General features: G+C 35.0%; 1 protein-coding gene across 1 annotated transcript in view; it reads right to left on the reverse strand.

Annotated features, from left to right (window-relative positions):
- The window catches only part of LOC138535425 (P-selectin-like), an 899,675-nt gene that overhangs the window by 768,121 nt on the left and 117,767 nt on the right, over positions 1–13,787 (reverse strand). Inside the window, exon 2 of the mRNA XM_069641294.1 lies at positions 10,542–10,574. The gene's annotated coding sequence lies outside the window, so the exon portion shown is untranslated. The remainder of the gene's footprint in view (positions 1–10,541; positions 10,575–13,787) is intronic.

Genomic DNA, 13,787 nt, shown 5'->3' on the forward strand with positions numbered 1-13,787 from the left:
GTGTGTGCTGCTATTTATTATTGCTGTTTTCATATGTACTAATGCTATTCTAAATCAGGTGTGTGCTGCTATTTATTATTGCTATTCTGCTATGTACTAATACAATTCTAAATCAGGTGTGTGCTGCTATTTATTATTGCTGTTTTCCTATGTACTAATGCTTTTCTAAATCAGGTGTGTGCTGCTATTTATTATTGCTATTTTGCTATGTACTAATGCTATTCTAAATCCGGTGTGTGCTGCTATTTATTATTGCTATCCTGCTATGTACTAATACAATTCTAAATCAGGTGTGTGCTGCTATTTATTATTGCTATTGTGCTATGTACTAATGCAATTCTAAATCAGGTGTGTGCTGCTATTTATTATTGCTATTCTGCTATGTACTAATGCTATTCTAAATCAGGTGTGTCCTGCTATTTATTATTGCTGTTTTCCTATGTACTAATGCTATTCTAAATCAGGTGTGTGCTGCTATTTATTATTGCTATTCTGCTATGTACTAATACAATTCTAAATCAGGTGTGTGCTGCTATTTATTATTGCTGTTTTCCTATGTACTAATGCTATTCTAAATCAGGTGTGTGCTGCTATTTATTATTGCTATTCTGCTATGTACTAATGCTATTCTAAATCAGGTGTGTGCTGCTATTTATTATTGCTATTCTGCTATGTACTAATACAATTCTAAATCAGGTGTGTGCTGCTATTTATTATTGCTGTTTTCCTATGTACTAATGCTATTCTAAATCAGGTTTGTGCCACTATTTATTATTGCTATTCTGCTATGTACTAATGCTATTCTAAGTCAGGTGTGTGCTGCTATTTATTATTGCTGTTTTCATATGTACTAATGCTATTCTAAATCAGGTGTGTGCTGCTATTTATTATTGCTATTCTGCTATGTACTAATACAATTCTAAATCAGGTGTGTGCTGCTATTTATTATTGCTGTTTTCCTATGTACTAATGCTATTCTAAATCAGGTGTGTGCTGCTATTTATTATTGCTATTCTGCTATGTACTAATGCTATTCTAAATCGGGTGTGTGCTGCTATTTATTATTGCTATTCTGCTATGTACTAATACAATTCTAAATCAGGTGTGTGCTGCTATTTATTATTGCTATTGTGCTATGTACTAATGCAATTCTAAATCAGGTGTGTGCTGCTATTTATTATTGCTATTCTGCTATGTACTAATGCTATTCTAAATCAGGTGTGTGCTGCTATTTATTATTGCTGTTTTCCTATGTACTAATGCTATTCTAAATCAGGTGTGTGCTGCTATTTATTATTGCTGTTTTCATATGTACTAATGCTATTCTAAATCAGGTGTGTGCTGCTATTTATTATTGCTATTCTGCTATGTACTAATGCTATTCTAAATCAGGTGTGTGCTGCTATTTATTATTGCTGTTTTCCTATGTACTAATGCTATTCTAAATCAGGTTTGTGCCGCTATTTATTATTGCTATTTTGCTATGTACTAATGCTATTCTAAATCAGGTGTGTGCTGCTATTTATTATTGGTGTTTTCCTATCTACTAATGCTATTCTAAATCAGGTGTGCGCTGCTATTTATTATTGCTATTCTGCTATGTACTAATGCAATTCTAGATCAGGTTTGTGCTGCTATTTATTATTGCTATTCTGCTATGTACTAATGCTATTCTAAATCAGGTGTGTGCTGCTATTTATTATTGCTATTCGGCTATGTACTAATGCTATTCTAAATCAGGTGTGTGCTGCTATTTATTATTGCTATTCTGCTATGTACTAATGCAATTCTAAATCAGGTGTGTGCTGCTATTTATTATTGCTATTCTGCTATGTACTAATGCTATTCTAAATCAGGTGTGTGCTGCTATTTATTATTGCTGTTTTCCTATGTACTAATGCTATTCTAAATCAGGTGTGTGCTGCTATTTATTATTGCTGTTTTCCTATGTACTAATGCTATTCTAAATCAGGTGTGTACTGCTATTTATTATTGCTATTCTGCTATGTACTAATGCAATTCTAGATCACGTTTGTGCTGCTATTTATTATTGCTATTCTGCTATGTACTAATGCTATTCTAAATCAGGTGTGTGCTGCTATTTATTATTGCTATTCTGCTATGTACTAATGCTATTCTAAATCAGGTGTGTGCTGCTATTTATTATTGCTGTTTTCATATGTAAGAATGCCATTCTAAATCAGGTGTGTGCTGCTATTTATTATTGTATTCTGCTATGTACTAATGCTATTCTAAGTCAGGTGTGTGCTGCTATTTATTATTGCTGTTTTCATATGTACTAATGCTATTCTAAATCAGGTGTGTGCTGCTATTTATTATGCTATGTACTAATACAATTCTAAATCAGGTGTGTGCTGCTATTTATTATTGCTGTTTTCCTATGTACTAATGCTATTCTAAATCAGGTGTGTGCTGCTATTTATTATTGCTATTCTGCTATGTACTAATGCTATTCTAAATCAGGTGTGTGCTGCTATTTATTATGGCTATTCTGCTATGTACTAATACAATTCTAAATCAGGTGTGTGCTGCTATTTATTATCGCTATTGTGCTATGTACTAATGCAATTCTAAATCAGGTGTGTGCTGCTATTTATTATTGCTATTCTGCTGTGTACTAATGCTATTCTAAATCAGGTGTGTGCTGCTATTTATTATTGCTGTTTTCCTATGTACTAATGCTATTCTAAATCAGGTGTGTGCTGCTATTTATTATTGCTGTTTTCATATGTACTAATGCTATTCTAAATCAGGTGTGTGCTGCTATTTATTATTGCTATTCTGCTATGTTCTAATGCTATTCTAAATCAGGTGTGTGCTGCTATTTATTATTGCTGTTTTCATATGTACTAATGCTATTCTAAATCAGGTGTGTGCTGCTATTTATTATTGCTATTCTGCTATGTACTAATACAATTCTAAATCAGGTGTGTGCTGCTATTTATTATTGCTGTTTTCCTATGTACTAATGCTTTTCTAAATCAGGTGTGTGCTGCTATTTATTATTGCTATTTTGCTATGTACTAATGCTATTCTAAATCCGGTGTGTGCTGCTATTTATTATTGCTATCCTGCTATGTACTAATACAATTCTAAATCAGGTGTGTGCTGCTATTTATTATTGCTATTGTGCTATGTACTAATGCAATTCTAAATCAGGTGTGTGCTGCTATTTATTATTGCTATTCTGCTATGTACTAATGCTATTCTAAATCAGGTGTGTCCTGCTATTTATTATTGCTGTTTTCCTATGTACTAATGCTATTCTAAATCAGGTGTGTGCTGCTATTTATTATTGCTATTCTGCTATGTACTAATACAATTCTAAATCAGGTGTGTGCTGCTATTTATTATTGCTGTTTTCCTATGTACTAATGCTATTCTAAATCAGGTGTGTGCTGCTATTTATTATTGCTATTCTGCTATGTACTAATGCTATTCTAAATCAGGTGTGTGCTGCTATTTATTATTGCTATTCTGCTATGTACTAATACAATTCTAAATCAGGTGTGTGCTGCTATTTATTATTGCTGTTTTCCTATGTACTAATGCTATTCTAAATCAGGTTTGTGCCGCTATTTATTATTGCTATTCTGCTATGTACTAATGCTATTCTAAGTCAGGTGTGTGCTGCTATTTATTATTGCTGTTTTCATATGTACTAATGCTATTCTAAATCAGGTGTGTGCTGCTATTTATTATTGCTATTCTGCTATGTACTAATACAATTCTAAATCAGGTGTGTGCTGCTATTTATTATTGCTGTTTTCCTATGTACTAATGCCATTCTAAATCAGGTGTGTGCTGCTATTTATTATTGCTATTCTGCTATGTACTAATGCTATTCTAAATCGGGTGTGTGCTGCTATTTATTATTGCTATTCTGCTATGTACTAATACAATTCTAAATCAGGTGTGTGCTGCTATTTATTATTGCTATTGTGCTATGTACTAATGCAATCCTAAATCAGGTGTGTGCTGCTATTTATTATTGCTATTCTGCTATGTACTAATGCTATTCTAAATCAGGTGTGTGCTGCTATTTATTATTGCTGTTTTCCTATGTACTAATGCTATTCTAAATCAGGTGTGTGCTGCTATTTATTATTGCTGTTTTCATATGTACTAATGCTATTCTAAATCAGGTGTGTGCTGCTATTTATTATTGCTATTCTGCTATGTACTAATGCTATTCTAAATCAGGTGTGTGCTGCTATTTATTATTGCTGTTTTCCTATGTACTAATGCTATTCTAAATCAGGTTTGTGCCGCTATTTATTATTGCTATTTTGCTATGTACTAATGCTATTCTAAATCAGGTGTGTGCTGCTATTTATTATTGGTGTTTTCCTATGTACTAATGCTATTCTAAATCAGGTGTGCGCTGCTATTTATTATTGCTGTTTTCATATGTACTAATGCTATTCTAAATCAGGTGTGTGCTGCTACTTATTATTGCTATTCTGCTATGTACTAATGCTATTCTGAATCAGATGTGTGCTGCTATTTATTATTGCTATTCTGCTATGTACTAATGCTATTCTAAATCAGGTGTGTGCTGCTATTTATTATTGCTGTTTTCATATGTACGAATGCCATTCTTAATCAGGTGTGTGCTGCTATTTATTATTGCTATTCTGCTATGTACTAATGCTATTCTAAGTCAGGTGTGTGCTGCTATTTATTATTGCTGTTTTCATATGTACTAATGCTATTCTAAATCAGGTGTGTGCTGCTATTTATTATTGCTATTCTGCTATGTACTAATGGTATTCTAAATCAGGTGTGTGCTGCTATTTATTATTGCTGTTTTCCTATGTACTAATGCTATTCTAAATCAGGTGTGTGCTGCTATTTATTATTGCTATTCTGCTATGTACTAATACAATTCTAAATCAGGTGTGTGCTGCTATTTATTATTGCTGTTTTCCTATGTACTAATGCTATTCTAAATCAGGTGTGTGCTGCTATTTATTATTGCTATTCTGCTATGTACTAATTCTATTCAAAATCAGGTGTGTGCTGCTATTTATCATTGCTGTTTTCATATGTACTAATGCTATTCTAAATCAGGTGTGTTCTGCTATTTATTATTGCTGTTTTCATATGTACTAATGCTATTCTAAATCAGGTGTGTGCTGCTATTTATTATTGCTATTCTGCTATGTACTAATTCTATTCAAAATCAGGTGTGTGCTGCTATTTATCATTGCTGTTTTCATATGTACTAATACAATTCTAAATCAGGTGTGTGCTGCTATTTATTATTGCTGTTTTCATATGTACTAATGCTATTCTAAATCAGGTGTGTGCTGCTATTTATTATTGCTATTCTGCTATGTACTAATACAATTCTAAATCAGGTGTGTGCTGCTATTTATTATTGCTGTTTTCCTATGTACTAATGCTTTTCTAAATCAGGTGTGTGCTGCTATTTATTATTGCTATTTTGCTATGTACTAATGCCATTCTAAATCCGGTGTGTGCTGCTATTTATTATTGCTATCCTGCTATGTACTAATACAATTCTAAATCAGGTGTGTGCTGCTATTTATTATTGCTATTGTGCTATGTACTAATGCAATTCTAAATCAGGTGTGTGCTGCTATTTATTATTGCTATTCTGCTATGTACTAATGCTATTCTAAATCAGGTGTGTCCTGCTATTTATTATTGCTGTTTTCCTATGTACTAATGCTATTCTAAATCAGGTGTGTGCTGCTATTTATTATTGCTATTCTGCTATGTACTAATACAATTCTAAATCAGGTGTGTGCTGCTATTTATTATTGCTGTTTTCCTATGTACTAATGCTATTCTAAATCAGGTGTGTGCTGCTATTTATTATTGCTATTCTGCTATGTACTAATGCTATTCTAAATCAGGTGTGTGCTGCTATTTATTATTGCTATTCTGCTATGTACTAATACAATTCTAAATCAGGTGTGTGCTGCTATTTATTATTGCTGTTTTCCTATGTACTAATGCTATTCTAAATCAGGTTTGTGCCGCTATTTATTATTGCTATTCTGCTATGTACTAATGCTATTCTAAGTCAGGTGTGTGCTGCTATTTATTATTGCTGTTTTCATATGTACTAATGCTATTCTAAATCAGGTGTGTGCTGCTATTTATTATTGCTATTCTGCTATGTACTAATACAATTCTAAATCAGGTGTGTGCTGCTATTTATTATTGCTGTTTTCCTATGTACTAATGCTATTCTAAATCAGGTGTGTGCTGCTATTTATTATTGCTATTCTGCTATGTACTAATGCTATTCTAAATCGGGTGTGTGCTGCTATTTATTATTGCTATTCTGCTATGTACTAATACAATTCTAAATCAGGTGTGTGCTGCTATTTATTATTGCTATTGTGCTATGTACTAATGCAATCCTAAATCAGGTGTGTGCTGCTATTTATTATTGCTATTCTGCTATGTACTAATGCTATTCTAAATCAGGTGTGTGCTGCTATTTATTATTGCTGTTTTCCTATGTACTAATGCTATTCTAAATCAGGTGTGTGCTGCTATTTATTATTGCTGTTTTCATATGTACTAATGCTATTCTAAATCAGGTGTGTGCTGCTATTTATTATTGCTATTCTGCTATGTACTAATGCTATTCTAAATCAGGTGTGTGCTGCTATTTATTATTGCTGTTTTCCTATGTACTAATGCTATTCTAAATCAGGTTTGTGCCGCTATTTATTATTGCTATTTTGCTATGTACTAATGCTATTCTAAATCAGGTGTGTGCTGCTATTTATTATTGGTGTTTTCCTATGTACTAATGCTATTCTAAATCAGGTGTGCGCTGCTATTTATTATTGCTGTTTTCATATGTACTAATGCTATTCTAAATCAGGTGTGTGCTGCTACTTATTATTGCTATTCTGCTATGTACTAATGCTATTCTGAATCAGGTGTGTGCTGCTATTTATTATTGCTATTCTGCTATGTACTAATGCTATTCTAAATCAGGTGTGTGCTGCTATTTATTATTGCTGTTTTCATATGTACGAATGCCATTCTTAATCAGGTGTGTGCTGCTATTTATTATTGCTATTCTGCTATGTACTAATGCTATTCTAAGTCAGGTGTGTGCTGCTATTTATTATTGCTGTTTTCATATGTACTAATGCTATTCTAAATCAGGTGTGTGCTGCTATTTATTATTGCTATTCTGCTATGTACTAATGGTATTCTAAATCAGGTGTGTGCTGCTATTTATTATTGCTGTTTTCCTATGTACTAATGCTATTCTAAATCAGGTGTGTGCTGCTATTTATTATTGCTATTCTGCTATGTACTAATACAATTCTAAATCAGGTGTGTGCTGCTATTTATTATTGCTGTTTTCCTATGTACTAATGCTATTCTAAATCAGGTGTGTGCTGCTATTTATTATTGCTATTCTGCTATGTACTAATTCTATTCAAAATCAGGTGTGTGCTGCTATTTATCATTGCTGTTTTCATATGTACTAATGCTATTCTAAATCAGGTGTGTTCTGCTATTTATTATTGCTGTTTTCATATGTACTAATGCTATTCTAAATCAGGTGTGTGCTGCTATTTATTATTGCTATTCTGATATGTACTAATGCTATTCTAAATCAGGTGTGTCCTGCTATTTATTATTGCTGTTTTCCTATGTACTAATGCTATTCTAAATCAGGTGTGTGCTGCTATTTATTATTGCTATTCTGCTATGTACTAATACAATTCTAAATCAGGTGTGTGCTGCTATTTATTATTGCTGTTTTCCTATGTACTAATGCTATTCTAAATCAGGTGTGTGCTGCTATTTATTATTGCTATTCTGCTATGTACTAATGCTATTCTAAATCAGGTGTGTGCTGCTATTTATTATTGCTATTCTGCTATGTACTAATACAATTCTAAATCAGGTGTGTGCTGCTATTTATTATTGCTGTTTTCCTATGTACTAATGCTATTCTAAATCAGGTTTGTGCCGCTATTTATTATTGCTATTCTGCTATGTACTAATGCTATTCTAAGTCAGGTGTGTGCTGCTATTTATTATTGCTGTTTTCATATGTACTAATGCTATTCTAAATCAGGTGTGTGCTGCTATTTATTATTGCTATTCTGCTATGTACTAATCCAATTCTAAATCAGGTGTGTGCTGCTATTTATTATTGCTGTTTTCCTATGTACTAATGCTATTCTAAATCAGGTGTGTGCTGCTATTTATTATTGCTATTCTGCTATGTACTAATGCTATTCTAAATCGGGTGTGTGCTGCTATTTATTATTGCTATTCTGCTATGTACTAATACAATTCTAAATCAGGTGTGTGCTGCTATTTATTATTGCTATTGTGCTATGTACTAATGCAATCCTAAATCAGGTGTGTGCTGCTATTTATTATTGCTATTCTGCTATGTACTAATGCTATTCTAAATCAGGTGTGTGCTGCTATTTATTATTGCTGTTTTCCTATGTACTAATGCTATTCTAAATCAGGTGTGTGCTGCTATTTATTATTGCTGTTTTCATATGTACTAATGCTATTCTAAATCAGGTGTGTGCTGCTATTTATTATTGCTATTCTGCTATGTACTAATGCTATTCTAAATCAGGTGTGTGCTGCTATTTATTATTGCTGTTTTCCTATGTACTAATGCTATTCTAAATCAGGTTTGTGCCGCTATTTATTATTGCTATTTTGCTATGTACTAATGCTATTCTAAATCAGGTGTGTGCTGCTATTTATTATTGGTGTTTTCCTATGTACTAATGCTATTCTAAATCAGGTGTGCGCTGCTATTTATTATTGCTGTTTTCATATGTACTAATGCTATTCTAAATCAGGTGTGTGCTGCTACTTATTATTGCTATCCTGCTATGTACTAATGCTATTCTGAATCAGGTGTGTGCTGCTATTTATTATTGCTATTCTGCTATGTACTAATGCTATTCTAAATCAGGTGTGTGCTGCTATTTATTATTGCTGTTTTCATATGTACGAATGCCATTCTTAATCAGGTGTGTGCTGCTATTTATTATTGCTATTCTGCTATGTACTAATGCTATTCTAAGTCAGGTGTGTGCTGCTATTTATTATTGCTTTTTTCATATGTACTAATGCTATTCTAAATCAGGTGTGTGCTGCTATTTATTATTGCTATTCTGCTATGTACTAATGGTATTCTAAATCAGGTGTGTGCTGCTATTTATTATTGCTGTTTTCCTATGTACTAATGCTATTCTAAATCAGGTGTGTGCTGCTATTTATTATTGCTATTCTGCTATGTACTAATACAATTCTAAATCAGGTGTGTGCTGCTATTTATTATTGCTGTTTTCCTATGTACTAATGCTATTCTAAATCAGGTGTGTGCTGCTATTTATTATTGCTATTCTGCTATGTACTAATTCTATTCAAAATCAGGTGTGTGCTGCTATTTATCATTGCTGTTTTCATATGTACTAATGCTATTCTAAATCAGGTGTGTTCTGCTATTTATTATTGCTATTCTGCTATGTACTAATTCTATTCTAAATCAGGTGTGTGCTGCTATTTATTATTGCTATTCTGCTATGTACTAATGCTATTCTAAATCAGGTGTGTGCTGCTATTTATTATTGCTGTTGTCCTATGTACTAATGCTATTCTAAATCAGGTGTGTGCTGCTATTTATTATTGCTGTTTTCATATGTACTAATGCTATTCTAAATCAGGTGTGTGCTGCTACTTATTATTGCTATTCTGCTATGTACTAATGCTATTCTAAATCAGGTGTGTGCTGCTATTTATTATTGCTATTCTGCTATGTACTAATGCTATTCTAAATCAGGTGTGTGCTGCTATTTATTATTGCTGTTTTCCTATGTACTAATGCTATTCTAAATCAGGTTTGTGCCGCTATTTATTATTGCTATTTTGCTATGTACTAATGCTATTCTAAATCAGGTGTGTGCTGCTATTTATTATTGCTGTTTTCATATGTACTAATGCTATTCTAAATCAGGTGTGTGCTGCTATTTATTATTGCTGTTTTCATATGTACTAATGCTATTCTAAATCAGGTGTGTGCTGCTACTTATTATTGCTATTCTGCTATGTACTAATGCTATTCTAAATCAGGTGTGTGCTGCTATTTATTATTGCTATTCTGCTATGTACTAATGCTATTCTAAATCAGGTGTGTGCTGCTATTTATTATTGCTGTTTTCCTATGTACTAATGCTATTCTAAATCAGGTGTGTGCTGCTATTTATTATTGCTGTTTTCCTATGTACTAATGCTATTCTAAATCAGGTGTGTGCTGCTATTTATTATTGCTATTTTGCTATGTTCTAATGCTTAGAGTACAGCTGGGAATTGTATTTCTTTCTGCGGTTCTATTGCCAATTTACTTCTAGACAATAGAAATTTAGAACAAATAAGGTATGTGATCACCGAACTCAGCGGATAATCAGAACCAACAACTAAGCTGGAGGTAATACCAAATTGGAAACTATGACAAACAACAAAACAATACTCACCAAAACACAAACAGCTCAGTCTGATTAACAAAGCTGGAAAAAAGAACAAACTGTAAATTGTATGAAGCACGGAATGCTCAAATACACACACATGGACATTGCAAGGCTAAGAAAATCATTACAGCAATAGCAAGGGTTCAGTGTGACCACAATAACAATTCAGGACAAAAAAGAAGCATGCAACTATGCAAATCAATACCAAACATATGAATGAATGCGCCTGAAAAAATACAAGAACATTGTAAAACATTATCCAGCATGAACGAGGCACGACCTGAAAATCAGAAAAAACCTTACTCACATACCCATGCACCACAGTCAGAGGAGAGCCGCAATCAGTGTTTCTGTGTTCTATGAGTAGGCAAGTGTGTGTGCGCCTTGTCCGCTTCCACCTCCCACTTTTGACTTTGCAGGTGAGACTGTGAGTATGTGGAGAATGCCAAATCCCATTTATGAGAGGTTTCATTGAAGGTGGCATGTGTGGTGTGGTTCAGGTGGTCTTTGGTTGTATGCCTGCAGTGGAATCGATTTTTCTGCAGGAGGCAGCGGCACACAACACACACGCACACACACACACCCCTCGACCCCCCATGTCTGCCAAGGGTTTATCTACTTTTGTTTTTGGCATTTACTAAAGAGCTACATTACACTCAAGTCACTTCTAAGATCCACATGGATATAGAAGAGAGGCCATAGACTATCTCAGCTATCTCTACATTCCATCTACTGACAAAGGGAGACAGAACATAGTGAATTTCAAAAGAGCACAAAGAGGGTGGTTAGGCAGGAGGCATTCACAGCTAAGCCTAAAGGTCTCATTCTAAACCTTGCCTTAGATAGAGCAGGGTAAAACTCAGAAGAAAAGGAAATGGTTGGGGAGACGAGTACACATTGGAGACATGCATCTGTCCAGATTGGAAGAGGTCTCAAAAATCATTTGTCTGCAGGCAATCAGTAACTCTGTTGAACATGACTCTTTCCAATATTTTGGACTAATGGGGAAGAGAACAATAGTTTGATAGTTGGAGGGGTTGTTGGGGTCAGCAGAGTTCTTTTGGAATAGGTAGAAGAGTTTGAACTTGGTAGCACGTATGACCGAGTTACGAAAAAGATCTTGAAGAGGTGGGAGAGGTAAGAGCAGGTAATGAGTGCAGGTTCTTTTGGTCGTTGTCATGGTGACAGTGGCAGCACATTAAGGGTTGGCTGCATACAGACTGTAAGCCTGCTCAGTAAGTGTGTTTGGGGGAGGGAACAGAGAAAAGATTCCACAGGGGTAGGAGAGTGTGTAGAGAAGGAAGAGAGAGGACTGAGGATTTAGATCTGGGAGTCCCTAACTGTGGAAATTTTGAAAGAGGGGTTTTGAGCAAAATCATTGGCAGGGCAGTAGATGAGGAGATTAAGCATGGCAGAGGAGTGGCTATTCTAACCTAAAGGGTCGAGGGGAGCTTGCAGGAACGGGAGCGCAGAGATGAAATGAGGTTTGAGCATTAGTTGTCATTTGCCAAGTTAAGGGCTGTGGTGAGGGCTGTCTTGGATTTTTTGCAGAAAGTAAGGAGCTTGTAATAACTGGACTTTCGTTATTGGCAGAGAATTAATTGAATGGATGTCATCAGGTGCTGGATGAGTGGAGTATGAAGTACCAAGGGCAGGAGCGAGTGAGACTCAATGGTCGACTGGGATACTGGTGGTCAACTGGTAGAGGTGATCTCAAGTGAAGCCTGCTCGATAGATTGGGGTCTCGGGTGGAGAGGGCAAGGGGAGATGATCTGACTTCATTAAGACAAGGAACTAATGGGTCTGGTTTACATTTGCATTCAGTGATGGGGAGGGAAGGGTAGAGGGTTGAGGAAAATAGAAAGAGGTTATCTGTTACTGTTTTATGAACCGCCAACAGTAAGTGATCAGAGAAGATAGAGTTCATTTTGTAGCAATGAGCATTGGGGATATTGGGGCCGTTGAAGTCTCCCATTAACCCAATAGGGGATAAGGAGTTGAGGAGGAGGTGAAGGTCAGGAAAGGAAGAAAGATTTTTGGGGGAAAGTGGTCCAGTAAATAAAGAGCATAGTGATGATTATTATATATCACTATAGTGCAAGCCTAGCTCAGGAGCAACGTCTCACTGAGCAGGAGATAGAGCAAAACATTGGTAGCAAGAATGTAGCAAATCGTCAAGTAAACATTAGTCATCATTATCTCATAAACAAAAAAAGAACACCACATGGGATACATTAATATTCGTTATTCAAAACCATCGAGTTATTAATAACATTTAATTTCATTAAGTCTAAGATGTCATAACAATCTGCATTTAACATAATACCAACAAAAGTACCCTTTCTCCAAAATGGTTGAGACATGATAACATTCTCATCAATTGTTGAAAATGGAAGATCATGTAGGTCGCTGTTCCGCCTCACCCTGGCCTGGTGCAGTTTGTTGGGGTGCATTGCAGTGTAAATATCTCAGAAACCGTGCATCTTAGGGACTTGAAACGTGGTTTAGTTGTGTTGCTCGTGTCAGGACTGGTTGAGAAACAAAATGTTTTGTTGCCCTTCCTGGTGAACATGCTTTAAGGCTTCGTTGACAGGCACCATCTCGCAAAAATCCTCTGGAAAAGTAATTGCACCTGATGCGGCATACATTTTTGTTTCCCTTACCAGTGAACATGGTTTATGACTTTTTCAGCAGGCACCATCTCTTAAAAGTCCTCTGGAAAAGTACTTTCACCTAATGGGGCAAACATTTGGAAACCTCTGGATTGCTACCTGCCTTCACCTTTGCCTCTCAGATCCATTCGCTTCTCAGACATTTTTTTCGTCACTTCCCGGTGAATATGGTTTACGGCTTTGTCGGCAGGCCACAAAGCACAAACACATTTTGACTTTTGTTGAAATCCGGAAAAGGGGTGGGGTGTCCAAAAGTCATGTAGCCAGTAATGTCCAGAGGGTCCTAACTGGTAAGTATGCAAAATCTGGTGCAGATTGGTGAAACCTATTGCAAAAGGGGAGAATTGTTTTAGCTTGCTTATTATTCTGCCTATAGGAGAATGTTATTTCCATTTTATTCCCATTCCCATTTACTGTGAATTCCAAATAAAGACATGATCTTTGTGACAGTCTCTACCTTGTTCCAGAAAACCTCTTTGCATCTCTTCAATAGTTTTTCGGCTTTGCTCGTATATTGGATGAGAAGTACTTCTTGTGCTGCCCCCAGTTTCAGTTCCATCCATAACTCACTCCCTTTCCT

The sequence above is a fragment of the Ambystoma mexicanum genome, chromosome 1q, assembly GCF_040938575.1.
Source record: "Ambystoma mexicanum isolate Mex_15411 chromosome 1q, UKY_AmexF1_1, whole genome shotgun sequence".
NCBI classification, from domain to species: Eukaryota; Metazoa; Chordata; class Amphibia; order Caudata; family Ambystomatidae; genus Ambystoma; species Ambystoma mexicanum.